General features: G+C 45.1%; 1 protein-coding gene across 1 annotated transcript in view; it reads left to right on the plus strand.

Moving 5' to 3' along the window:
- LOC138504450 (transient receptor potential cation channel subfamily M member 7-like) overlaps positions 1 to 26,308 on the plus strand; it is a 1,624,316-nt gene that overhangs the window by 856,319 nt on the left and 741,689 nt on the right. The gene's annotated exons all lie outside the window — the stretch shown is intronic.

Raw genomic sequence — 26,308 nt, forward strand, 5'->3', positions numbered from 1 at the left:
GTTATTCTGTGATACTGTAACTCCTTTTTGTACCGATAGTACACCCACTGACGTTCAATTTGTTGTTCCACACATAACGGGTATAATAACGGAGGTGGGAGTTGATATGAAAGAAGACGTGGTGCTTGTTCAAAACACAACTGAAAAAGTGACCAAAAAAGCCTACACAATTTTTACAAACAAACCAAAGGGGACTATGCTTGAACCTCAAGTAAATAGAGGTCCAAATTTAAATTCTCATACAGGAAAAACGCCTATTGTAAGTGAATTGGGTAAAAAGTCAAAAAAATATGAACAAGGAAAATGAAACGTCAGGGGCTACGAAGCAATTTATCAAAACACTTAAGGCTCCGCCGTTAAACACACAATTGGCATCTGCTGCTATTGGGAAAAAATATGCAATTTTGAACAAAAATCGTAAATGTAAACTGAGTTTGCAACCTAGCAATGAGATCGAAACTGCGTGTAGTACTCATTCCCCGTTGGATACGCTTGTAGAAGCGATTCACAAACACGCCAAACAAACAACCTTACCCCCTGCTGTCATTGTGCCCCCGAAAGTTACTGTAACCAAGACCATAGCAGAGAATAAAGTAACAGAGGACACTAGACGCTAGGAGATTAGAAGAGAGGTGGACTCTTATATGTCACGATTTGTCAATTTACCTAATGTAGGTGCCCCTTATGTAAATGTAAGTGAACAATGTAATTCCGCTGTTATATGAAACTAAATCTCAACAAATAGCAACTGAAACAGCAGCTTTAGTAAAGAAGAGCAATCTGATGTGTGAGCCTATAAGAACTCCTAGTTCTTTAGGTGCACAAGACGACCAATATGAAGGTCATGGAGCGGAAATTGTTCGACTACTGCAAGCATTATTACCCAAAGAACAACCACCAAGGGCAGACTTTAAAAAACCGAAACAGGCTCCGCCCCTAAAATCAAAACTGCCAGTAAATGACAAACATGACACTAATTTAATTCTTGGCTGTCGGGGAGCTCCATTCCCTCAATATGTGTTGAATAGACGGAGTATATTGGAACCTTTCTCCGATATTTACAAATTGGAGGATGTAGGAACAGCTGATATTGAACAGGTGGAGTTTCTCAATGAAAATAATTTGGGTTTGGTATGTTTGCGATTACGTTCTCAACTAATTCCTAATATCATCTGGTCTGCGAAGGAAGAATTGTTTGACTTGGGATTTATATTGCTGTTGGGACAGGCTCAAACAAATGAAGAAAAACGATTAAGTTCTCCATCTGAAGGTGTTTAATCTAAAATGATATCTGAGTCTGTTGTCTCAAATTGTGTGAAGCGAACTGATGTTAAATGTTTTTGTTCATGTAAGGCTAACAGTTAACTACCCCTATAGGGAATGAGTCGGACAGTAACAATGGTATCTTGGAATACTTGTGCGGACCGACATTTGTTTAACAATGCAGGGTATGACTTGGAACAGTACGATATAGTCCTGATTCAAGAGACATGGTTAATCAATGCTCCTGTGTGGCATGATCACTCAATCCATATTACTCCTGCTCTCCAGGGTGAGATGGGTCGGCCTATGTCTGGCTTTCTCACCTGTGTCAAAAATAGTTCCGGTCTAAGCATTGTTTTTTCATATGCCCCGAATGCATTTATTCAGCTTACCATTGTTTCTGTTCATTCAACTTTGTATGCTATAATCAATGCATATTGGAATCCTAAGGGTATCGAAGACTCTAATTTTTTGTATGAGGTTTCCAAGATGTTAGATCATGTTGTTTTGAATTCTGAAATTGTGCATGTTATCTTGGCTGGGGATCTCAATATACATTGCTTTGAAACTGGTACCCTAAAGGAAAGGAAGAAAATAACTCAGTGGAAACATTTGATTTCCTCTTGTGCTTTGTGTATGCTTAACGGCTCATGTAAGGGAGATATGCCGCCTAACATCACATGGTAACCGTGCGATTATCGACTATATATATGTTGATTATAGGCTGCTAACAAAAATACAATTTTTTCAAGTATGTAATGTATCGGCTAGTGACCATCAAATGCTCACAACACAATGGTGTGAGATAGAATCTCCACCTCTTCCTTGTCAAATGCAGTACTCGGGTGTTGTGACAGTTAATGCACGATTGAATCGCCTTAGATGGACAGAAAAAAGCCTTTCTAGTTTTGCAAATGATATTAATTCGGCTTTTGTTCACTCATGACATAGTGGTACTTGGTCTGACATAACATATTATGATCTAATGCAGAAGTACACTGTACAAAAAACGTCTAACACGCAAGCTAATGACACAGCCCATGTTTTTGACAGTTTAGTTAAAAAGAAAAAGACAGAACATCGTGCCCAAAAAAACATAAGGCTCTAACCCTGAATGGTCAACAAAGAGTAACAGCTATAACTAGAGCAAACACGACATACAGAAATTGGTTACGTTCTTATTGTGGGAGGATAGACCAAAGAGATGGTGAACACATGTTGAGTCTGATTCAAAATAAAAATACTGCACAAATGTGGTTAGCACTGAATCAGGCAACAATTACTTCCCAATTGATGACACAAGTTCATAGTGTCCCTGAAGCAACTTGGATCATACATTTTACTAAGATATATGCTGAGCCATTGAATAGGCCACATCCACAAATAGCAGAAGTAAATACTCCCTTTTACATTGCCATAGTGAGGGCGGACATATTGTACTTCGTTAACGCAATAAGCCAATCGAAAGCTCCAGGGCCGGATGGCTTATCCAATAAGATCTTTAAGCAAAATCCGGAAATTTGGTCTGATATTTTATTTCAAATCTTTCAGAACATTAATTACACACAATGTGTTCCATCAACATGGAAACATTCAATCATTGTGCCGTTGTTTAAAAAAGGAGATTCACGGAAACCCGAACGTTACAGACCAATTGCGTTATTAGACGCCCCTCGTAAAGTATATTGCCGCATCATACTACAAGACAAATCGAGAGCTAAAGCGTGACCCTTTTCAATCAGGATTTGTAAGTGGTTTGGGCACGGCCCCAAATATGCTTACACTTAATCTACTAAAAGCTAAATATCTTGATCAAAACCAAAAGCTATATTTGGAATTTGTAGATTTTCAAATGGCATTTGATTCTGTAGATAGACATTTACTTTTTGCAAAATTACATCGCTATGGATGCCTGTCATCCCTACTCACCTTGAGCAAACTTCTACATTCCGATACATCTATACAAGTGAGACTGACACTTGATGGGCTATTATATGCTAGAATTCCGACTGAGCGTGGATTGAAACAAGGGTGCATATTAGCGTCCACATTGTTTAATCTCTTCTTGCTAGACATAGGTCACAAATTCGAAGATACTATCTCGGATGCTCTAAAATTTGGAAATCAAAAAATTATGTGGCTGCTCTATGCAGATGATTTAGTTTTACTATCATTAACACCGACAGGCCTTCAAAATCTCCTTAATTGAATATGTCGTAAAGAATAATTTGATTATAAATCATGGAAAAACTCAAATTGTTCGTTGTCATAAGGCATGTACTACTAAACTAGTGAATTAACAATGGTCCTTGCAGAAAAAAAGCATTATCGGTGGTGCCTGAATATAAGTATCTAGGACGGCTTTTCACTGAAACTAATAATGAGATTATTCAGATTGCAACAGTGGAAGCTAAATTGAGAACATTAATTTCGCAATCCAAGATTCTCTTGCGTAAATATGGCAAATTCACAACTATCCACATTATGACCTATCAACAAAAAGTTGTACCAATAATCTCGTATGGACAAGAAACAATGATCCCTAAAGCCAGAATATATTGGGATTGTTTGGAAGCCAAGTATTGGAAATCTGTACTGGGGCTTCCAAAATGCACACCAATGCCTCTCCTACGATATGAAGTGGGTGCCATTTCTCTTTACTCACAAGTACAATGGAAATTGATTAGTCTTTATAGAAAGTGCCTAATAGGAGCAAAGACCCCAAATATTTTGGGAATAGTTGCTAACTATGTATTAACATCATCGTCTAGATTTCCTAAGGCCTGGACAAGTTGTGTTCTTGAATCATTGTGTAATGCAGACATATCAATGGCGCTCCTTTTGTTGAATCCTACCAAGGCAAAAATGTATTTATATCGAAATGATGGGATATTTACACAAGCACAATGTCAACTTTGTCGATTGCGAAGCAATGATGTTCTCTCTCAAGAAATTTTGTACAATGCAATCTTACTTGGTAAAATGCCTTCAAGGTATGTGAGATCACAAATGCTTCGCATTCGATTAAATCTGTGTCTAACAAGGCAGGTCATGGTAAGAAGAAAAATGATTCCCGAACATCAAATTGTATGTCATCATTGTAATGCTCAAATTGAAAATTTGGTCCATCTTGTTATTCATTGTCCAGCGTTAATTTCTCTCAGAAATATGTATTTTAGCAAACATTGTAAATTTTTATTTAATTACTCCGAAGATGAAATATGGAAATTGCTATTATGGTCAACAAAAACGACCATACAGATTGCAGTGGTCCAGTTTGTTAACATTGTTATACACTCTGAGCCCAATTAGAGTTAATGGAGCAACTGAGAAATGGAAAAATTGTCTGAAATGCAATGTTAATATGCATACATTTTAGTTATCTATTGTGAATGTAAATTGTAAAACATGTACATTTTAAAATTTCGGAATGTAATTGTAAGAATGAAATGTATAGTTTTGAATTTAAAGTGTAAGAAAATTGTGTATTTGAAAGGTTGAATTATTCAGCCAACCAAATAAATAAATAAATAAATAGGCTAAAATGGTGGCGCAAGACATCATGGACATGAGGACTGCCTGACTTCGAGCTATTAAATTCAACCCAGACGTCTAGGAACGCATATTGAACCTTCCATCCAAGGGTGGGGACCTCTTTCACTCCACTACCGATGAAGAGCTAGATAAAAAGAAAATCAGTTTGCAAACTGCAAAGTCTTAATCCTTAGGAAAGCCATGCCCAAGGCGTACACCCAGTCACATCAATGCTCCGACAAGGGGCAGGTGTTCGGGGGGTTCAGCGGCTTCCAAGAACGGAGGTCCAGGCAGCCTGACTGTTCTCAGAGTCAACACTGGTGCAAACAATAAAAGGGGAGAGCAAGGGCTTTTTTCAGTCCCCCTCTTCCTCCTCCACAGCTGTTAGGCAGAAAGCTGTGCAGTTCCCTTAGGGACCACTGCAAAAGATTTAAGACTACAGGTGTTTGGCAGTAAACCCACTTGGTAGCAGTCCGCACCACACGGATTCACTTGGTAGCTGTGGCTGAGCAGTCAGACTTCCCTCAAGAAGAGTTAGGCAGTATATAGAGTATACACAATAGGTACAGAGATACAGTAGCACAAGCAAACACTGACCAGAGCTTTAGTGTAAAAGTATATAATTATTTATTTAAAGACACACTTGTAAATTACACTAGCACAAAGAGGTAAGTAAATTCAGCACACAGTCACTATTATATATATACAACCCTAATTACTTATTAGACAAGTCTTAATGAGAAACACCACTTATTTTCAGACAGAGGTGAGCGCTTAACATAAGATGGCACTCTAATAAGTTATTAAAAAGGGAGGGGAAAAAGGCAGAGTTATGGAAGCACACAAATTTCAATACTTTTTAAAGAACCACAGTAAGGCAGCATAGGCAGAGTTCTACTGGAGAGCAAGAAAGTCAATTGCAAGGTCCACTCTTGGAGAGAGCAAGCAGAAGGGGTCCAGGTTCACACAGTGGGGGTAAGCCCAAAGAGTCTTGTAGATAGTTCGCACACAAAGAATGAAATTAAAGTCAGGAAAAGTTAGCTAGGTTGTCCCAGCCAGCCCAGTTTAGAAAGTCGAGGCTTTACTGTCACCCCGAACAATCTGTCGCAAGGGAAGCCAGGCGGGACACAGTACCTTAAGTGGGAAGGATGCTCCAGCGGTGGCAGTTGTTCCTGGCAGGGGGTGCAAGTCAGTGTTTCTTCCAGAGGAAGAGGAGGTCTCGACGTGGAGGAAAGATGAAGGTTGTTGCACTGCCAGGGAAGAAACCAGCCGCGGAGTTCTTCAGTTAAAAGGTACTACCCTTCTATTTGCGGTAGTGGTAAACCGTGGTATTCCGGTTGCCGGGGTGCTTGGCACGGGCAAGGCGGCCACGAGGTGCTCCAGGAAGGTGAAAAGAAGGCAAAACTGGTTATCCCCACCAGTCAAAGGAAGAAGACTCTCCGGGCTGGAGATCTCCTCTGTCGTTGGGAAAAGTGGTGAGATGGTCCAGCAGGGCTCCACCGGTGGTGATGTCGTAGCAGGTTGGCTCAGCTTCTCCCTCGTCGGATTCTTAGGTCCTGTGGCGACTTCTAAAGTTCCAGTCCCCAAAGCCCTACTTTTATGCAGAAAACCCCCATTCACTCAGCCTAGCTGTCACTCAAACATGCTAAGTGGTGAGCCGGCCGGCTCACCACTTGGGCCAATCAGGACGGAGTGCGACTTGAGTTGCCTAGGCAACTCAGTCCAGGGTGCCTAAATCCCCCTCCACCCCTCCTAAGTACCCCAGACAGAGTGGCACCACTTTGGAGGGCTTCTGTGGAGAAGCCTGCCAAAAAGTGGAACAAAGGTTTCAACTTGGGTTGGAGTCACAGAAGCGAACACAAACGCCATTTTAGAACCGAGTTCTGGCAAAAAATACCAACCGGAGAATTAATATTAAATAAATAAACCGGCGGTATGTTCGAGGCTATAGGAATTAAATAATTAAAGTTGGTAGCCTCAAACAATAGGAAATCCCATAGAGATATATTCGCGGTCGAATATAAAAAGTAGTATCCACTGCCACCAGCCAAAACTCGATCAGGTGGGACGGAGACGTGCCCCCTCGACTAACAGACCCGGGCAATTGAATTGCCCCAGCCAGTACGTCCACAATATGAGGGCTTGTACTGGTTCTGTTCAGAATTTGAGACTAGTAAAGTCAATGGTGACTTTACATGCCCTGGGAGACAGTAGTCAGTCCCAGGGTATGGAGTCTATATTGGGGGGTCACTATGACACCCCTGTGTTACTGCACTGAGGGTGCTGTGTAACACACATCACAAAAACACAAGACGCCCTATGGAGTAAAAGACCCCATAGCTCATTAAACACATCTAGAGTCAAAGAAACACACTCAAATCATGCCCAAGAGTGAGGGTAAAAGAGTCTCACTCTTGGCAGGAGAAAAAAAATAAACACCAAAAATCCAGCAAAGCTGCTGGGGGACTCACTAGGTTAGGAAATTCAGCCTAAACAGAGAATTCTCCCTAACACCTCTCCATCCTCAACCTCTCCCTCCCACTTCAAAAATTCAAGATGGTTACGCCAGCACTCATTGCAGAGACATTGTGCAGAGGAGACTGGATGTGCTCCCTGGATCTGAAGGACACTTATCGACACGTCCCGATTTGGCAGCCGCATCGCTCCTTTCTGCGATTCTGGATCATGGGCTGCAATTTTCATTACAAGGTGCTACCCTTCAGCCTCAACTCAGCCCAGGGTATTTACCAGGCTGATGAATGCAGTGGCAGCCCTCCTCAGGGCTCAGGGCCACCACGCCTACCCGTACCTGGATGACTGGCTCATCAGGGCGAGATCTCCGGAGGGAGTTCACCACACTTCTTCCGCCCTTATATGATCACACTCCACGAGCTGGGATTTTCGATCAACTTCGAAGTCTCAGCTGCAGCCTATGCCGAGCCTGACCTTTATGGGCCTCATCTGGGACACAAGATCAGAGAGAGTTTTCCCCTGGGGATACAAGATCACGGCCATCAAGACGGCTACTACTCACTGCCTTACTCGAGAAGTGAACTCGGCCTGGTAGTACCAACATTTATTAGGTATCATGGCAGCGGTCCTACTGGCTGTACCACACACAAGACTCAAGATGAAGAATTGGGAGCGGGGCTCCCAAGCGGAGTTGGTCAGTATTCCTCCTTCTCTCTACCCAGACCTCACATGGTGGTCCGGGGATTGCAACCTTCCCTTCCGGCAGCCAGCCCCACAGGTCACCATCACCACAGATTCCTCACTGGAAGGCTGGGGGGCCACTCTGGACAACCACAGTGGACACGGCAGGAGTGTCATATCAACTGGTTGGAGCTGAAAGCCCATCTGGCTAGCTCTCAAATCTTTCCTTACGGTCATTGGGGGCAAGGTCGTCCTCATCCAGACCCACAACTCCACCAGCATGTACTATGTCAACAAGCAGGGGGGTACCAGGTCCCCTCCACTGTGCAGCCTAGCAATCGGTATGTGGGAATGGGCCCTGGAGAACAACATCTACCTGACGGCCGTCCAGCTTCAGGGGGAGTCCAACCTGGAGGTGGATAGGCTTGGCAAACTGGGAGCAGACAATTACGAGTGGCAATTGAGCGATCAGGCGCTGCTGGAGATCTTCAGCGGATTGGGGCATCCTCAGGTGGATCTCTTTGCCTCCTGGGACAACAAGAAGTGGCAGAAGTTTGCGTCCTGGCAGGGGCAGGCTTCCGGCTCCCTGGGCGACGCATTCCAGATACAGTGGAACAGCATGACAGCATATGCCTTCCCTCCCACACGCCTGGTCTACAGGGTGATCTGCAAGATAAGAGTCTTGTCACCTCAGCATCATTCTGATAACTCTGTGTTGGCAGGCGAGACCGTGGTTCTCAGAGCTTCTCAGCCTCTCGGACAGGCCACAGAAATTAGCCCTTGCAGCCTGGTTCCTGAAGAGGTCACACTGAAACATCTGAGCCTATTACAGGTTAACCTAGAAATCCTTCAGGGCGCTACGAGCAAGGCTTCTAGGAGCCAGTATAAGAGTAAATGGACTAGGTTCTGTCATTGGGTGGACTCTAAAGAGATCGACCCCCCCTACGTAAATGTTGGATGATGGGCTCTCCTTCTCTGCACACCTTGCTCACGCTGACGTGCAGGTGGACACATGCTGCACCTATTTGGCAGCCATAGGGGCCTACAGAAATTCGGAGGAGAAGGTCTTCTCCTCTTCCAACCCAGTGGTCAAGCGACATCTGGCAGGCCTAAGCAGGCTCTACCTGCAAATCAAAAAACCACACCCTTTGTGTGGGACCCTATTGTGGAATTGGGCGCCTTAGCGCACAAACCTTTCAAGCCAATGGCGTCCATGGACATCAGGCTGGTCACTATTTAGACAGCTCTGTTGGTGGGCCTCACCTCTGCTTGCAAAGTCAGCGAGATCCAGGCACTGATGGCTTCAGAACCCTATACTACTTTTCACAAGGATAAGGTGGTCCTGAGAACACACCCCACGTTTCTACCTAAGGTAGCCTCCGCTTTCCGTCTAAACAAAGAGATAGTCTTACCTATATTTTTTTTTTTCCGACCCTAAGGACGAGGCTCAGAGGGTCTTGCACTGTTTGGATGTTGGACGCGCTCAGAAATTCCATCTGGACAGGACCAAGGGCTTCCGCAAGTCGGACGCTCTGTCACCTTCGGGGGGGGTCAAGGCCCGGTTGTCGGGCATACAATGCCTCTATAGCAAGGTGGATGGTTTCGGCCATCAAGGAGGCCTATGAGGGGCAGCACAAGCCACTTCCAGCTAACATGCACACCCACGCTGTCAGTTGTAATCGTCCATGCATTATGGAGGAAAGGGGGCGGGACGTAAGAGTAATTAATAGTTACTCACCGTAGTGACTAATGTACTCTTAGTCCATAGTCTCCTTTCCTCCATGCGTTCCACCATCCTCCCTCCTAATAATACTGGTGTCATTAGGCAATGTTAAATATTGTCGATGCGTCAATGGGGACTGAGGAGTGGTGCAGGTGGGCGGAGTCAGCGGAGCGCATGCTCCCAGGGACGCGCTGCTGCACGTCTCTAAATTTATAGGCGTTTTTTTTTCTGGTGAAAAAGGTTCAGTCTCCCGTCCCTAGCAAGGGATGCCCATTCAGTATGGAGGAAAGGGCACTATGGACTAAGAATATGTTAGTCACTACAGTGAGTAACATTAATTTTATGGAAGTGGAGGGATACTCTCACGGCACTGATGTAGGCAGTGTCTAATCTACCTAGGTACATGGTAACTGCACAGCCTGCCATGAAATACAGAATGAAGCCTTACAACGTATGTTGAACTCCTTTGCCCCCCCATCTCCTTCCACACAAGGAATTTGTGGGTGCATCAGGCCCCATTCGACGACCTGCCCCAATTCCTCTTGCTTGGCACCTCAGCAGACAGCACCGGTGCCAGTGGCAGTGGTGTCATCAGGAATCAAATTTAGGGGGCCAAAGACAAAAGTAGGGTGGCCACAGACAAAAGTAGGGGGGTGCCTATGAAAGGGAATGTGTGATGTCACAAGCACTCCTGCAAAGAAGCTTTTGTGCACACCAACTACCAAACCCCACTGCACCTCCCCTCCCATCAGAATGCAGGCACAAAACCATTAAGCCACTAATGACCCATCATTCACAGTTTTGTCTGCTACGTTCTGATTGGAGGGGCTGGTCATGACGGCAGAGGGAACTTAACAGCTCTTCATTGTTGATTGCGGCCCTCTGTGTGTGCCGTGCGGGTGAACACAGCACTGCAAGCAGTGCAGAGTGAGTAGGCCAGCTGATGTAGGGCGGGCTCAAGGGAGGCCCAGGATTTCCAAGGAGGGGCCTAGGCCCCGCCAGGTACCCCACTAGTGACGCCACTGGCCAGTGGTGCTACCGACTTGTTTCCCTGGGCACCACCAGAACTTTACCTGGAGGACCCAGGGAATACCACACATTCGGAAACCAATGTAAACTGCATTTCATGTGCCACCCAATTACTTTTCCCGGATGCTTCAAACTAGGTGTGCTTTGTGTTCTCATCTACGGGTACTGCAGTGGCTTGGGCCAACCCCATTTTGGAGGCCAAAACCTTGTGCCATACGATCTTTTTTGCATTCCTGACCACCATGAACAGAGTGTTTGACACCCATCACAATGTGCAGTATCAGTATCAGAATCACGAAGAGGTGATCTCCTTACCTCTTCTGGCCCCCTTTCTTGTCGTAGAGGCAATGGCTTTTCTTGTCAAAGAGGTAGGGTCTTTCTCTGGGGTGGCCAGGATGACACCCCAGAGAAATCCACAAGATGGCCAGTCAGACCAAGGTGGATCCGAAATTCAGAGGGGAATCCTCTGGGGGGGAAAAAAAACCTCTGATGATGATACTTCGAATTTCTCTTCTCCCTGGGCAATCGTGAATTTGAGTCTAATGTAAATGTTGTAGTTTTGTTGAGGTAATAGAGTAACACAATGGAATCACTGCCAGAGTTTTCCCCAGGAAGGAGGACAGCAGAAGGCAGAGTAGAAGAACGGGTCAGAGGACCCTTAGAACTGTTAAGTACAGGAAGGAGAATGAGAAAAGTCAAGTAGGCACTCAGAGCAAGTCTAAGGAGCAAGCAAGACGGTTAACTCACGAACAGCGCCGATGCAATTTACGGAAGAGTTGCAACACAAGAGGTCCAGTTCCTCAATGAATAATAAGACTTCCATGTTAGTGAATCTAGGCCTCCTGGTTGGCTGAAGGATTTCCAGCCACTAGACTGCTACACGTGTTTTATCCACAAAGCGTGTCAGTACCAGAGGGAATGGTGGAAGTGTCGTGTGCGCTCAGTCATGACAGCATGCCCCCCTCCAAAACGAAAATCTACGGACCAAAGCAGGTGCATGGACATTGTGAGCTGGCTCCCAAGTTCTACCACAGATGTTCTAACCCTTCCAGTGAACAAGATACTGGAGAACACCTCAGAGGAAGTGCAAATCACAGATGTAATCCACCTCGCGTTCATCAACACCTTCGACATCAACAGGAGGGTGTCGGCTGGGAACGAATGATCTGCAGGTCTGGCTTGATATGGATGAAGAAAAGTATGGAAAACCGGGGGAATTCTCCTCCATGTAGGTGGCAGTTCCAGAACATAGGCATAAGGTCGTAGATTCCAGCGAAGCCACATCACCTATGTTGTACAAAGGAGCATCTTGTCTGTCAGCAAAGTTCTTCATTGATTCCCTGGTTTGTGTGAGTTGCTTGACGTTATGATGGGTAGATTGAAGTTTTTTTAAATCCATTGGTATATGGAGGGAACTCAAGTCTCTTGAATCAGGGTGCCTGGTAAGCATTGTGGATGTTGTCCATACACCACAAAAAATTGAATATTCTTCATTGCAGTGTGATGGGCATTGTTATAGGCGTATTCCGTCAATGGTAGCAATACTGCCCAGTAGTCATCAGTAGAATTGGCAAAGCACTGCAGATATTGCTCAGGGACTTGATTAGTCCACTAGGTCTGTCCTTTGGTCTGAGGATGGTATCCTGAAGACAAATCACGTTTGATGTTTAGCGCCTTACATGTATGGGTACAACATTGAAATATTTATTGAGGACCTCGGTCTGAAACTATCGAAGATGGAAAACCGTGTAAACGAATGATATCATGAAGAAACACACTTGCCATTTCCAGGGTGCTTGGTAACTTCGGCAATGCTTAAAAGTGCGACATCTTAGAAAAACGGTCAACCATTACCATGATTGTGGTTAGTCGGTTTGAGGGAGGCAGTTCTACTATACAATCGGTTGCAATAGCATCCCAACGTCTCATGGGAACTGGAAGAGGTATCAAGTGACCCATCGGTCTCTGAGAAATAACTTTGTTCTGAGCGCAAATCAGACATGAACGCACGTGCTTGTCTATGTCCGTTTGACAGGAGGGCCACCAGAAGTATCGAGAAACTGCCATTTTGGTACAAGTTATTCCTCTGTTCTGACAGAGGATGATCATGAAACATTTGCAGGATTAGATTCTGAATCAAAGTGAAGGTACGTATAGCTTCTTATTTTTTAACAGAAAACCTTGATGTGAATATACTCCCTTAGCATGAGTGGTACCTTGCGGAAGGGATTTAATCTCTGACTGGAGTTGTTTAAAAAAAGGATGTACCCCAAACATGAAGAGCTTGGATGGTGACATTCTCTCACACGTCCGTGTTCCTTAGTGGGAGATTATCTGTTTCTGGGACAAGGCAACTGCCACGGCCTTGGTACTGCCTGGAATATAGGTAATTCGAAAGTCATACTGCGCAAAGTATACCCATCTTGCTTGTCTGCTGTTTCTACACTCCAGGTTCTGTAGAGCTTGTAGGTTATGATTATCTGTTAGGAACTCCACCTGGTATCTAGCCCCAATCAAAAGATGTCTCCACTGTAAACATGCTTGTTTAAGGCTAAAAATTCTTTCTCCAGAACTGAATAGTTACTTTAATTTGTTGTGAGGGATAGAGTGAAGTAAGCGATTGGATGTTCCATGATGTCTGACTGTATCTGAGGTTCCATGTCTTAAAATTGCGGCAAAAACAGCAGTGAATACAAAATATTGCGGCAAAAATGCTGTGGTTTTGCTGCCACAATCATGTAAAGGATGCGGGGGACACCCCTGCAACCCCTTGACCCATTATACCATTTAAGGGGAGTGGGAGACACCCCTGCAATCCCCGGTCCCCTTAAGTGATATAATGGGGTACACCTTTACCGGGTCAAACCACAGCATTTTTGCTGGAATTATTATTATTATTTTTTACTGGCAACATTTTTGCCGCAATTTTATTACCCGATGCCGTATCTGAAGTAGAACCGCCGCAATTGCAGAGTCCGAAGCATCAGCTTTTACTATGAATGGTCTTGCAGTGTTTGGTGGACATAGTATGGGAGCCTGTGTAAAGTCCTCTTTAAGGGTTTGAAAAGCTTGTTCTTGTTTGTCTGTCCAAAGAAAGGTAATGCCCTTATGAGATAGTTATATTAATGGTTGGACTCGCAGGGAGAAGTGATCAAAGAATTTTCTGTAAAAATTAGCTAAACCAAAGAACTGTTGTATTTGTTTTACAGTTGTTTTCCAATTTAAGACTGCTTCAACTTTTCTTGGATCCATAGCAATTCCTGCGTCGGATAGAATATAACCAACATAAGAGACTGAGGAGGAGTGAAAAATAGACTTTTCTAATGTAGCTTTCAATTTATGAATTTGTAACCTGTGGAGGACTTCGCAAACGTGTTCTCAGCAAAGACATGTTTCAGCAGAAAACACGAGTAGATCATCTAGATATACTTTAACTGTGCTGTATAACAAATCGCTGAAGATCCTTTCTACAAAGTTTTGAAACACTGCTGGTGCATTCGCTAAACCAAACGGCATCACTCAGTATTCATATAATCCAAAGGGTGTTCTAAAGGCCGTTTTCTACTCCTTTCTGGATTTGATCCTGATGAGATGGTAGGCCCCTCCAAGATCAAGTTTGGTAAAGATCTTTGCACCTATAACCGCCTCTCGGACGTCCTTAATCAAAGGCAGGGGGTACTTATATTTCTTAGAGATTTGATTCAAGCCTCGAAAATCTAAACATGGTCTCAGTTCAGACGTCCCTCTTTGGGACATAAAACAAAGAGTTGCCTCCAGGTGCCTTAGAATGTGCAATCAAGCCATTTCGAAGGTTCTTGGTGCTTAGTGCTTTTTTTTTCAGTTTCCTACAAAACTGAAGGAATTGTCGAGTTAGGTAGTAACTCAATAGAACAGTCTTCATTCCTGTGCGGGGGTAGCTGGGCATCCTCCTCCTCGACAAAAACTGAAGCATATTTCTGATATTTGGGTGGCAAGATATTAAGATTATAAAGGGCTATGGACCCAGATTCACTCGTGGAGGGATCTACTGAATTGTTGAAGCAGTTCAAAACACACTGCACAGACTCTAAAGATACTGTATCGGCCCTCCAGTTGACATAAGCGTTATGTTTCTTTAGCAACGGCATACCCAGTATGATTGGATAGTGAACTGTCTTTATTACATCGAAAGACAACTTCTCGTGATGGTTCCCAATACAAAACTGGGCCTGAACTTAAAAGAACTCCATCTACACCTTCTACGGAAACTGAACGTCCTTCTTCCACGATGGTAACCGGGTGTTCCTTGGCCTAAGAGAAGTCCATAAAAATACCAGCTGCACCACAATCTAATAAGGCCGGAAGTATTGTTCTCCTTGTTAGTAATTTGGATTTTGAGAGCTAGGAGGGTGGTATCATTGGAAGGTATCTCCATCTTGGACATCATGAAGGGAATTTCTGGCACATCCCGCCCCTTAATCCCCACTAGGCATGGGAACTGGTGTTTACCGAATGTCAAACTGGAGCGACTGGGCAGTCTTTCAGCAGATGACCGTTGTTCTCACAGTACATGCCCAAACCCTGACTCCTTCATTCTCTTTCTGCGTCGTCTGACAATGGGCCTCTCGTCTTCCGCATCTGTAGTAGACTGAATTGAAGGAGATATGGGTAGGTTGTCTACTTACTGTCAGGTAGTCTTATACTTTATTAGTTTGGTCTTATACTCCTGTAAACGATAGTCCAGGTGTAATACCAAGGTAACTCATTCTGCAAAAGTTCTGGGTCGAGGAAAACACATGCAGGCCTCTGTGGAACAGCGTTACACCTGTCGCTTCAGGCCAACCGGTTCCGTCCGCCAATTGTTTGAACCAGGTTACATAAGCCATTACATCCAGAGACCCCTGAATGAAGTCGAGCAGATTTTCCTGCGCAGTGCATACTGTCTCAGGTCTTTCAAACATTTCTTTAGTCGATGCCAGGAAGGTATACAAATTGTCCAATGCAGGATTTCTAGAGGTAACCAGAGGAGTCACCCAAGCCAATGCACTCCCCACCATATTGGTGACCACAAAACCCAGTATCACTACCTCACCCCCTTTTCCTGACACAAACACTTTCACACAACACAGATTACAATGGACTAACACCAGAGCCGTTTACCTGACAAGTCCCAATACAAGGGTAAGGCAAAGTCAGGCAATTAACCTGAATCACACAACCTGACGGCCCTTTCCCTTCCCCACTGGGATAAAAGGTGGATCCAGAGAGCACAGTATGAGCACGGCAGACAGCTTGACGAGACAGCTAATCAAGCGCGGCAGTTCATGAGAAGGAGAAAGGCGTCAGGAATCGAGATGGTGTCAAGGAGAGAAGAGAACCTTTGTGGAAGAGAGCCTTAGACCGAAAATCATATCACCAGTGCCCTGTAGCAGATGTCAAAGGTACACAGGACAAGCCTACACCGACAAACGGTAGTGAGGAAAGCTCCCGTAATGTGGTACCAGCCTTGACTCTGATGAAGAAGAAAAGCCAAGCGGTTCATCACAGCCGGTGAGTTGAAGGGGAAACGATAAGAACCGGGCTGTGTTGAAGGAGAATTGCAAAGTGGCAAGTTTTGAACCAAGTTCGATGAACTATGAAAGAACTGTAAAGAGTGTAAAAGGGGAGACCAGCTGCAGAGGGATATCGGCACCATGTGGGTGCTAACTCAAAAGACTCTGTTCGATCCCCATCTGAGCGAAACTACAAATACCAGAAGGCTGTAGGCGGGCCAGCGAAATAGGTCAAAGTGGTCATACAGAGGGTTAAGCAAAATCCCTGTACAATTGAAAGACTTTGATCTGCAAGCAGTGTGAAAGAAAGGGAGGTAAATCCTGCAATTAACTGTGAAGGTAAAGTTGGAAAAAGTTAACCCGATCAAGGGATGCTGACGGGGGGAGGGTGAAGGAATCACCCAAGTACTAAAAGTCAAGAGGGGTCAGCGCCCTGAAGAGGGGCACCCGGGGGTGAGACCATCACCCTATGTGAAATGTGGATTACAATTAAGAAGGGTTAGCGCCCAGAAGAGGGGGACCCAATGGTGAATCATTATCACCCTAACAAACGTTCATTTGCTTAACTCCTTAAGTGCCAAGGACGAAATAGCTAGTCCTTTTTGGCACTCTTTTTTTGAGCAATCGCTGCAAAGCACGGATCGCTCAAAACTGTAATCCAACCCCCGGGCTATGTGAGAGGGTGGTTCCCCCTCACTGCCAGGGGGCTGGATTACCTTCAGTCTCACGTCAGCATGCGTAATGCACGCCGACGTGAAAGTAGTTTTCACTGCAGCAGCCAAATCTGTAGGTTGCCCACATGAACAAAATGTGCTGTGCCGAAAGGCTTGGGTTACCAGTGGGTTACCCTTTTCTTTTTGCGCCCCCAGTAGCTGCACTCACATATGTGAGGTACCGTTTTCATCGGGACACGTGTGGGGACGCGGGAAAGTAGGCCATGTATTGTTGGTGGTGTGTTTCGGTGGGTGGCCAGAGCGAAATATCTGAGAATTGTCTTAATTTCCAGCCACTTTCAGAGACATTTCCCTCTGTCCACTCACCGAAACACGCCGCCAAAAACAGATGTCATACCTTCCCGAATTCCCACAGTTATCCCGACGAAAACAGTACCTCACATGTGTGGGTGCACCTACATGGGTGCCAAAGGAAAAGCCTAAAACACGCCTGACCCCAAGTCTTTTCCAACAGCTGAATTTCACAATTTTTTCAGACGGGCACACCATACAGATATTGGCCTATGGTGTCCAAGCCACCAAGGAAAACGGGGAACCCCATGCATTTCCGAAAAGAGGACATTCGTGGGAATCCGCAGATGGCTGACTTGCGCAAATCGGCCCAGAGTTTATTACCCAGAAACCCCGGCAAACCCCAAAATGTGGCAAAAACCCCCCAATTTCCACACATTTCACTCGGCTCGCCCACTGAAACATGCCGCCAACACATGGCCTACCGTCCCACGTTCTCACACGTGTCCTGATGAAAACGGTACCTCACGTGTGGGTGCACCTACCTGTGCGCCAAGGGGAAAGCCTAAAAGACCCCTAACCCCAAATCTTTTCCGACAGCTGAATTTCACGCTTTTTTTAGACGGGCACATGTGCGGCACCGTACTTAGAGCCTTCCCCATTCCCATTGAGCCCTATGGGGCAAAAATGGGAATGGGGAAGGGCCATGGCGTCATGGGGAATTACCGCCCCGCCAACCTCGGAATGGGGCGGTAATTCCCCATTCCGCCATGGCGGAGTCGGTAAGTTACCGGCATGGACCATGGTGCTATTAGCACCATGGTCCAACGCCAGGGTCGTAATGAGGGCCCATGTGTTGTTTCTTGGCATGTTTCGGTGGGTGAGCCGATTGAAATGTGCGGAAAATTGTTTTTTTTTGGCCACATTTCGGACTTTGATGGGGTTTTTGGGTAATAAATTCTGGGCCGATTTGCGCAAGTTAGACCTCTGTGGATTCCCATGTGTATCCTCTTTTCAGAAATGCATGGGGTTCCTTGTTTTTCTTGATGGCTTGGACACCCGAGGCCCATATCTGTATGGTGTGCCTGTCTGGAAAAATCGTGAAATTCAGCTGTCGGAACAGACTTGGGGTTAGGGGTCTTTTAGGCTTTCACCTTAGGGCCCAGGTAGGTGCACCCACGCATGTGAAGTACCGTTTTCATCGGGACACGTGTGGGAATACGGGTCGGTGGGCCATGTGTTGTTGGCAGCGTGTTTCAGTGGGTGAGCCGAGTGAAATGTGCAGAACATTTTTTTTTGCCACATTTTGGACTTTGCTGGGGTTTCTGGGTAAGAATTCTGGGCCGATTTGCGCAAGTCAGACCTTTGCAGATTCCCATGTGTGCCCTCTTTTCGGGAATGCATGGGGTTCCCTGTTTACCTAGGTGGCTTGGACACCCTAGGCCCAAATCTTTAGGATGTGCGCATGAGCAGAATTCCTGAAATGATTTTGTGTACCGAAAGACTTGAGGTTACCCGTGTTTTAGGCTTTCTCCTTGGCGCCCAGGTAGGTGCACCCACACATGTGAAGTACCGTTTTCATCGGGACACGTGTGGGAACGTGGGAAGGTATGACATTTGTTGTTTTTGTGTGGTTTTCATAACATTTGCTGGTGCGCTTTGTCACACAACCCTTTCATTTCCCAAATGTGCCCTACATTTATTCACTGCTTTAGGCACCATTGTTAAGCTAGAATCCCTGATAATGAGGGTTCTAAATGCTTTCTTAAAGGAGGAGTTCAAAGGACGTTTAAGAAGAATCTTATCTTCAGTCATATAAAACATGCCATTAAGTACGAAGCACTAACCTGGTCCGCATAGTAGGATAGAAGGATTTAGAGTTCACCTAAAACTTCCTCTACAGAACCGAGGTAAAAGTGCTGCGAGGAAATTTCAGGGAAACCCCTAATGGGGGAAAAAACCCTGCGCCGCAGGGGTGCATAGAGGTGCTGGTCTCGGAGGTAGATTTCCAGAAAGCTCAGTTCCGTGGACTGGGATATGATTCGGTCAAGAGGAGCCCGGGTTGGTGACTGCAGGAAAAACAAATATGATTAGTGAGGTGTAATGCCGGATCCTACTCTGAATAAGAAAACGAGTTACCTCTTTTCAAATGGCTCTGGGGCTTGGGTGAGCGGTGAGCAGGCAGAACCGATCAGATTCAAGGATGAGGAGATGGCTGTGAACAACGCTGTGAGAGGGTTAAATTTTACAGGATCGCAGTTCGGGACTCTTATTATGCTTTTATGGCTTGCACCTACCAGCAGAGAGATACTGCGCGGGAGAGACCGGAGACGGCAGGGAAACTAGCTTGGATTTATTGGAAGGAACGCGGGGTGAATTAAATGCTTGTAGTCGGCGGGCGCGAGGATTGTAATTGTTTACAAACGAAGCGTCCTGCAAGGGCGGGTTCCTAAAGCACACACAAGACAGAGAGGGGTTAGTAAAGTAGAATGCAGAGTAAGAATATCGTAAAGGATATGAACGAACTTACGGAGCGCCACTTCTGAAAACAGTAGCAACGCGTCTCAGAGAAGTGTTCGGTGACTGATATGCTGCTTCCTGGATCCGGGGAGGAGCTATGGTCTCCGATCTCGTTGCAACGACTAGACTGCTGCAGACTGTTCGCGGCACCATGTTGGAATGGACTGAATGGAGGACAGTCCCGTGGTGCCAATGTTTCCATAGCGACCATTCGCTGCGGTATCCCCGCCTCATAACCATACACTTTTGTAACCTGCACCACAAGTCACCTACCCTTGAAAAGGTCTGCCTGTGCACTTTCAAAAAATGTATGCTTGCCGTTCCTCACCACATTGGTTTTCCTGATTTACACATGCTAAGTTCGTTTGTTCAGGCCGTAAGCATACAACTCCTGTGTACCATGGCTCAGTGTTTAGCTTGTGGTATTGCTTGTTTTGTGAAACACTACAAATAAATGTGTGCTTTCCTAACTGCAAGAGTCGGGGGAATGTAGCGGAGCATTGTTTTTCTCAAAATTCATAGAAGCCATTGCCGTACCAAGCCAACCATGTCCACCATATACTTTTTTTCGGTCATTTTCTGCTTTTTCCCCAATCTATGGCATTTTCCCCTACCTAGTTGTTGCCCGACCTGTGCAAATACCTTCCTAAACTTGGAATTTTGTCTACTTTTCAGAAATGTATGCCTTTCTGTCCCTCAATTTGGATTTCCTACCCGTTTCTTCCATTCCGTCCATGCATGTCCAATTGGCATAAATGGCCAAAATCGCCTACCTCTCACAAAACTGTTGATAACTACATCAAAAAATTCCTTTTCGTTTCCACTCAACCTGTTCTTGAAAGCCAGGAAATTGGGGAATTCAGCACAGCAAACCATTTGTTCCTAGCTCTTGCAAGGAAAGATCCACAGGCTTCTTTGTACATCATTTTATTGGCACTTTTTGAAAAAACACTTTTTCGGCCTTTTTGGTTATTTTCTCTCACCCCCCTACAGCAACTTAGGATTCCTGGGTGGCATTACGACCACCTACATGTGGGAAAAAAGGGGCCAAATTTGGCCGAGATATCATGTAACAAAAAAGCTGCAAGGCATTGAATGGCGACATACCGAAATCACCAAAAAAGGCCTTGGCACTGGGGGGGAATACCCATGGCACTTAAAGGGTTAAAGGAACTTTTGTTAATTGAACACGTCAGGCCCCGAAGTCAAAAGACTTTCAAAGGAAACGAGACTTGGCCATCGACGGACCTGAGAACTGCCATTGGAACTATCATCTTGTGCTGGAGAAGCCCGAGACTGTGCTGTGCTCCAAGCTCCCATCTTACCCCAGGCTCAAAACGTGGGCACGGGAGACCCAGGCTACTGCATCCTGACATATTATGATATGATATTTTATTTATATCGGGCTCATACACAAGTGTTCCAGAGCGCGACCAAGAAATAGGGAGGGTAATAGAGGAGATCAAAAAGAAAAGACTGATCTTACTAGGCCCAGTGACATTTAAGAAAGCGCAAGTGCATGGTAAAGGGAAGAAAGGGAGAAAGTGCATGGAAGGGGGGGTGGAAAGTGCGGAACAGAGGAGAGAACAGAATAAATAATAAAGTAGATACAGTTGAGAACAGTGCTTTCTTTTCTTGAAAACTATCCCACACCCCTTTTTTGTTTTAGTTGTAAGGTTTAGCAATAGGTTTCTTAGTATAGGCCCTTTTATTTTGACCCAACGACTCTAGGACTACCTTATTTTTTATTTGATGGTTGATGCTTCCTCCCATCTTAGATTTAGGTTTAGATTAGGCATTTTTCCAACCTGCATACACCATTCATTGTTCAATAAACCCCCTTGAACTGTGATCACTTGTGTCCGTCTTACTTGTTGTCAGCATGAGTTCCTCACACGTGGTGTTAGAAGTGCGATGTGACTCAACTGAAACGAATTGGGGAACCCAACAATTTCAAAAGCTGAGAGCTTCCGACCCCTCCATTGCCACCAATGAATCAATAGGGTTTGATATCTGTAGCAGTACGGAAGCTATTATTGCCCCTGTCACAAGTGGAATGATTCCTACAGATTTAGTTTTGATTCACCCTTTCGGGTGTTATATCCGATTAGCCCCTAAATCTGGCTTAGCATTGAAGTTTGGGATAGGATTCTTAGCAGGCGTTATTGATCCTGTCTTCCAAGGAGACGAGAAGGTTCTCTTACAGAATCATGGTGAAGTCCCTTTTGAGGTACGTCAGGGAGACCACATTTCTCAGGGAATTTTGGCGAGCGCTCTGTTGCCTCAATTCCAAGAAAGTGAAGCAGATAAAACAGACAGAGGTAACTTGGGCTTTGGAGAAGCTGATAAATCCCCTACATCGGAGAAAGGAAAGCAGAGGAACCCACCATCTATCCCGACCTAGCCTTTGCCCAGCGAAATAATCCAGCCCTCGCTGAAGCTTTTTTACAAGCAATTCCCAAAGAAGGCGGCCTAGAAAAGGTAAGTCCCTTTTTCTTTTTTTAACAGTAGGGTTACTTTACAGAAAAGAAACCTCCCCGAAGGCCTGATAAAAACTCAACTAGTAATACCTAAAAGTCACCGAAAGGTTGTGCTAGAGATCGCACATTCCCATCTCACAGGAGGACATTTGACCCAAGTTGAAACCCGGCACATATAAGTGGAAAGTTTTACTGGCCAGGTATCCACGCCTTTATAAAAAATGTATGTCATACAAACATGCAAGATATGTCAAAAAAACAGCCTGCACGTTCCATTACCTGCCCTTCTGGACCCGTTGCCAATTATAAAAGTCCCCTTTTCATGCATTGGCATGGACATAATAGGACCGCTGGAAACATCTAAATTGGGGAACAAGTATGTCCTGGTGATCATGGATTATGCAACCCGATTCCCTGAGGCATTCCCAATGCAAAATAATACCACTCAGCAGATCCTGAAACATCTTCTATCGTATTTCTCTAGGATTGGTTTTCCCAAAGAAATACTAACAGACCAGGGTTCGAATTTTATGAGTAAGCTTATGGCCGAAGTCAAAGAGCTACTCAATATTACCACCTTGCAAATTGTGTGTACCATCCACAAACCAATGGTCTTGTAGAAAGATAAGACTGTAAAACAAACTCTACGGAAACTGCTAGACAAGGACGGGAAGAACTGGGACCGAATGATCGCATGGGCAATATTTGCAGTAAGAAAAAACCCCAAGATTCCTCAGGTTTCTCTCCCTTTGATCTACCCTATGGAAGAGAACAGAGAGATGTCCTGGACATGCTCTGCAAGGAGGCCCCCATTCCAATATCCCAAACTGCCACTAGAATGCGAGAACACATGAAATTAGTCTGGGACTTGGTTTGTACTCGCATGGGAAAAGGCCCAAAGCCAGCAAAAGGCCAATTATGATAAAAAGTAAGTTTAAGATCCTTTTCTATTGGTGAAAAAGTACTAATCCTCTTAGCCAACTCAGATAAACTTGTCTCCAAGTGCCACAGACCTTATGAGATCATAGAAATGATGGGAACATGCACATATAAAATAGCTCAGCCAGACCGAAAACAAAAAGTCCACTTATCACATTAACCTCTGAAAGGAGTGGTCGGAAAACCTGCCAGCTACACATGCCAAAGTTCTAGCCTGCCTGGTTCCCTAAGATATAGGTAGCTTTGACTTAATTCCACCCGAGTTATCTATCCAACAACGAGAAGATTTAAAAGACTTAATAGTCTAATTCCCTGATGTATTCTCTGAAAAACCAGGACGAGTAAGAGGTTTACATCATCATATTCGAATACCTAAAGGCAAAGTAGTTCACCTAACCCTATCATCTACCAGAGGCCAGTAAACAGATAGTGATTGAGGAAGTCAATAAAATGTTGAAGGCTAATATCATCAAACCTTCCTCCAGTCCATGGTCCTCTCCTATCGTGTTGGCCAATAAACCTGACCGGTCCTGGAGATTCTGCATCGATTTCCATCAAGTCAACTCCATATCGGACTTAATGCCTATACCATGCCACGCATTGATGACCTAATTGATAAACTAGGAACAGCCACTTATCTATCTACCCTACATTTAACCAAGAGTACTGGAAAGTCACCGTATGTGGGCCAGATGAGGAAAAAACTGCGTTTCAACACCCTTAGCTTTATTCCAATTTAAAGTCCTCCCTTTCAGCCTACACGGTGCCCCAGCCATGTTCCAGCATCTTATGGATAACATCCTACAACCCTATTCTGAATTTTGTGGAGCTTACATTGATGATATCGTCATTTATAGTAAGACCTCGGAAGACCATCTCTTCCATCTTCATAACATCATGAAATTCCTTAGGAATGCTGGCCTAACTGCAAATCCAGCTAAATGCAGATTAGCCTAATCCACCGAGAAATATCTTGGCTTCTTCATAGGGAACAGAACTGTGCATCCCCAACATGAAAAGGTAAAACCTGTCTTGGATACTCCACCTCCCAAGAATAAAAGAGACCCGAGAGCTTTCCTTGGGTTAATAGGATATTACTGTAGGTTTATCCCCAACTTTTTGGATAAAACGGCACTGCTGACGGATAAACGTAAAAATGCTGAACCCAAGAAATATCAATGGAGCGAGGACGATGAGGTATGCTATGACATCCTAATGCAAACACTATGCCAAAACCCAGTCCTAAACGTAGTCGATTTCTCAAAGGAATTTGTGTTACAGACGGATGCCTCCCTTACAGGTTTAGGAGCCGTACTGACCCATATCTGCGACAAACTAGAACATCCCATACTATACACTAGTCGCAAGTTATTCCCACATGAGAAAAACGACTCTACGGTGGAACTAGAGGCCCTAGCCATCAAGTGGGCCATTATCCATCTCGGGTACTATCTATTAGGAAGAAAGTTTCCTCTGGTTACTAACCACTCACCCTGGATCTATATGATTTACTGCAACCCTCATCGCTGTGACCCCAAAATTGCTGACTTTTTTGTTTTTTATTTCAACCCACTTTACCCACTTTACACCACATATATATGCCGGGGAAGATCCCCGCATCTCCCCCCCCACTTGCATTATATATTATATACCATTACCCCCCCCCACAAATATATGGGGTGTAAAGGGGATCGAAATTAAAAAAAAAATTGAATTTTTCAGAGGTCGCAGTGGTGGGGGCGCAGTAATGGTGTAATTACCTCACCCCTAGTCTGGATTAGCCAATGCAAAGAGTCCAACATTCGGGTCATGTGATGGTTTCTAGAACTACAATCCTATTGTTTCTCTGTGGAACACCAGAAATGAAAATACCAGGGAAACGAGGATTTTCTTTCCCCGATTCCCCTCTGAAACAAATGTGGTTACATCGCATGGAGGAAGGACATGTGAGAAACCTGAAGGTGTCTTTCTAGCTAGTCCCCAGGGATCTGTTATCCAGGTGAGGTGACGTGGACATGGCCATCGCTATGGATCCAGTTCCTTGGGGTAGACCAGTGAGGGAGGATCACCTGGATGGGGGGTCCTTGGGGAGAGGGAGTGGGACACCAACGGGTGAGACGCGGTTTTCCCCTTCCTTCGACACCTTTTCCCCAGCCTCTTACGTAGGATATTCAAAATCACAACCCCCCCCTTTTCCGACACGATCACTTTCACACAACACAAAGGACAACGGACTAACACCCGAGCCGTTTACCTGACATGCCCCAATACAAGGGTCAGGCAATTAACCCGAATCACACACACCTGACGGCCCTTTCCTTTCCCCACAGGGATAAAAGGTGGAGCCCGAGAGCACAGTATGAGCATGTTAAGACGGCTAATCAAGTGCGGCAGTTCAAGAGAAGGAGAAAGGCGGCAGGAATTGAGAGCGTGGTGAGGAGAGAAGTGATCTTGCCCTTTTCGTCCCAGACCCACAGAATCTTTGTGGAAGAGAGCCTAGGACTTGCGAACAATAGCACCAGTGTCTTGTAGCAGATGTAAATGGTACACTGGGCAAGCCTACGCTGATAAACCTAAGCGAGGGAAGCACCTGCGATCGTGGTACCAGCCTTGACTCAGATGAAGATGTAAAGCCAAGTGGTCATCACAGCTGGTGAGTCAAAAGGGAAACTATAGGAATCGGGCTGTGTTGAGGGAGAATCCCAAAGTGGTAAGTTTTGAACCAAGTTCGATGAACTATGAAAGAACTGTAAAGAGTGTAAAAGGGAAGACCAGCTGCAGAGGGAAATCGGCACTACCTGGGTGCTACCTCAAGAGACTCTGGTCGATCCCCATCTGAGCAAAACGACAAATACCCGAAGACCATAGGAGAGCCAGTGAAATAGGTCAAAGTGGTCATACAGAGGGTCAAGCAAAATCCCTGTACAATTGAAAGACTTTGATCTCCAAGCAGTGTGAAAGAAAGGGAGGTGAATCCCGCAAGTAATTGTGAAGGTAAAGTCGGCAAAAGTGTACCCAATCAAGGGATGCTGACAAGAGGGATGAAGTCATCACCCAAGTACTAAAAGTCAAGAGGGGTCAGTGCTCAGAAGAGGGGGGACCCAGGGGTGAGACCATCACCCTACGTGAACTAGGGATTACAATTGAGAAGGGTCAGCGCCCAGAAGCGAG

This window comes from Ambystoma mexicanum, chromosome 11, assembly GCF_040938575.1.
Source record: "Ambystoma mexicanum isolate Mex_15411 chromosome 11, UKY_AmexF1_1, whole genome shotgun sequence".
Taxonomy (NCBI): domain Eukaryota; kingdom Metazoa; phylum Chordata; class Amphibia; order Caudata; family Ambystomatidae; genus Ambystoma; species Ambystoma mexicanum.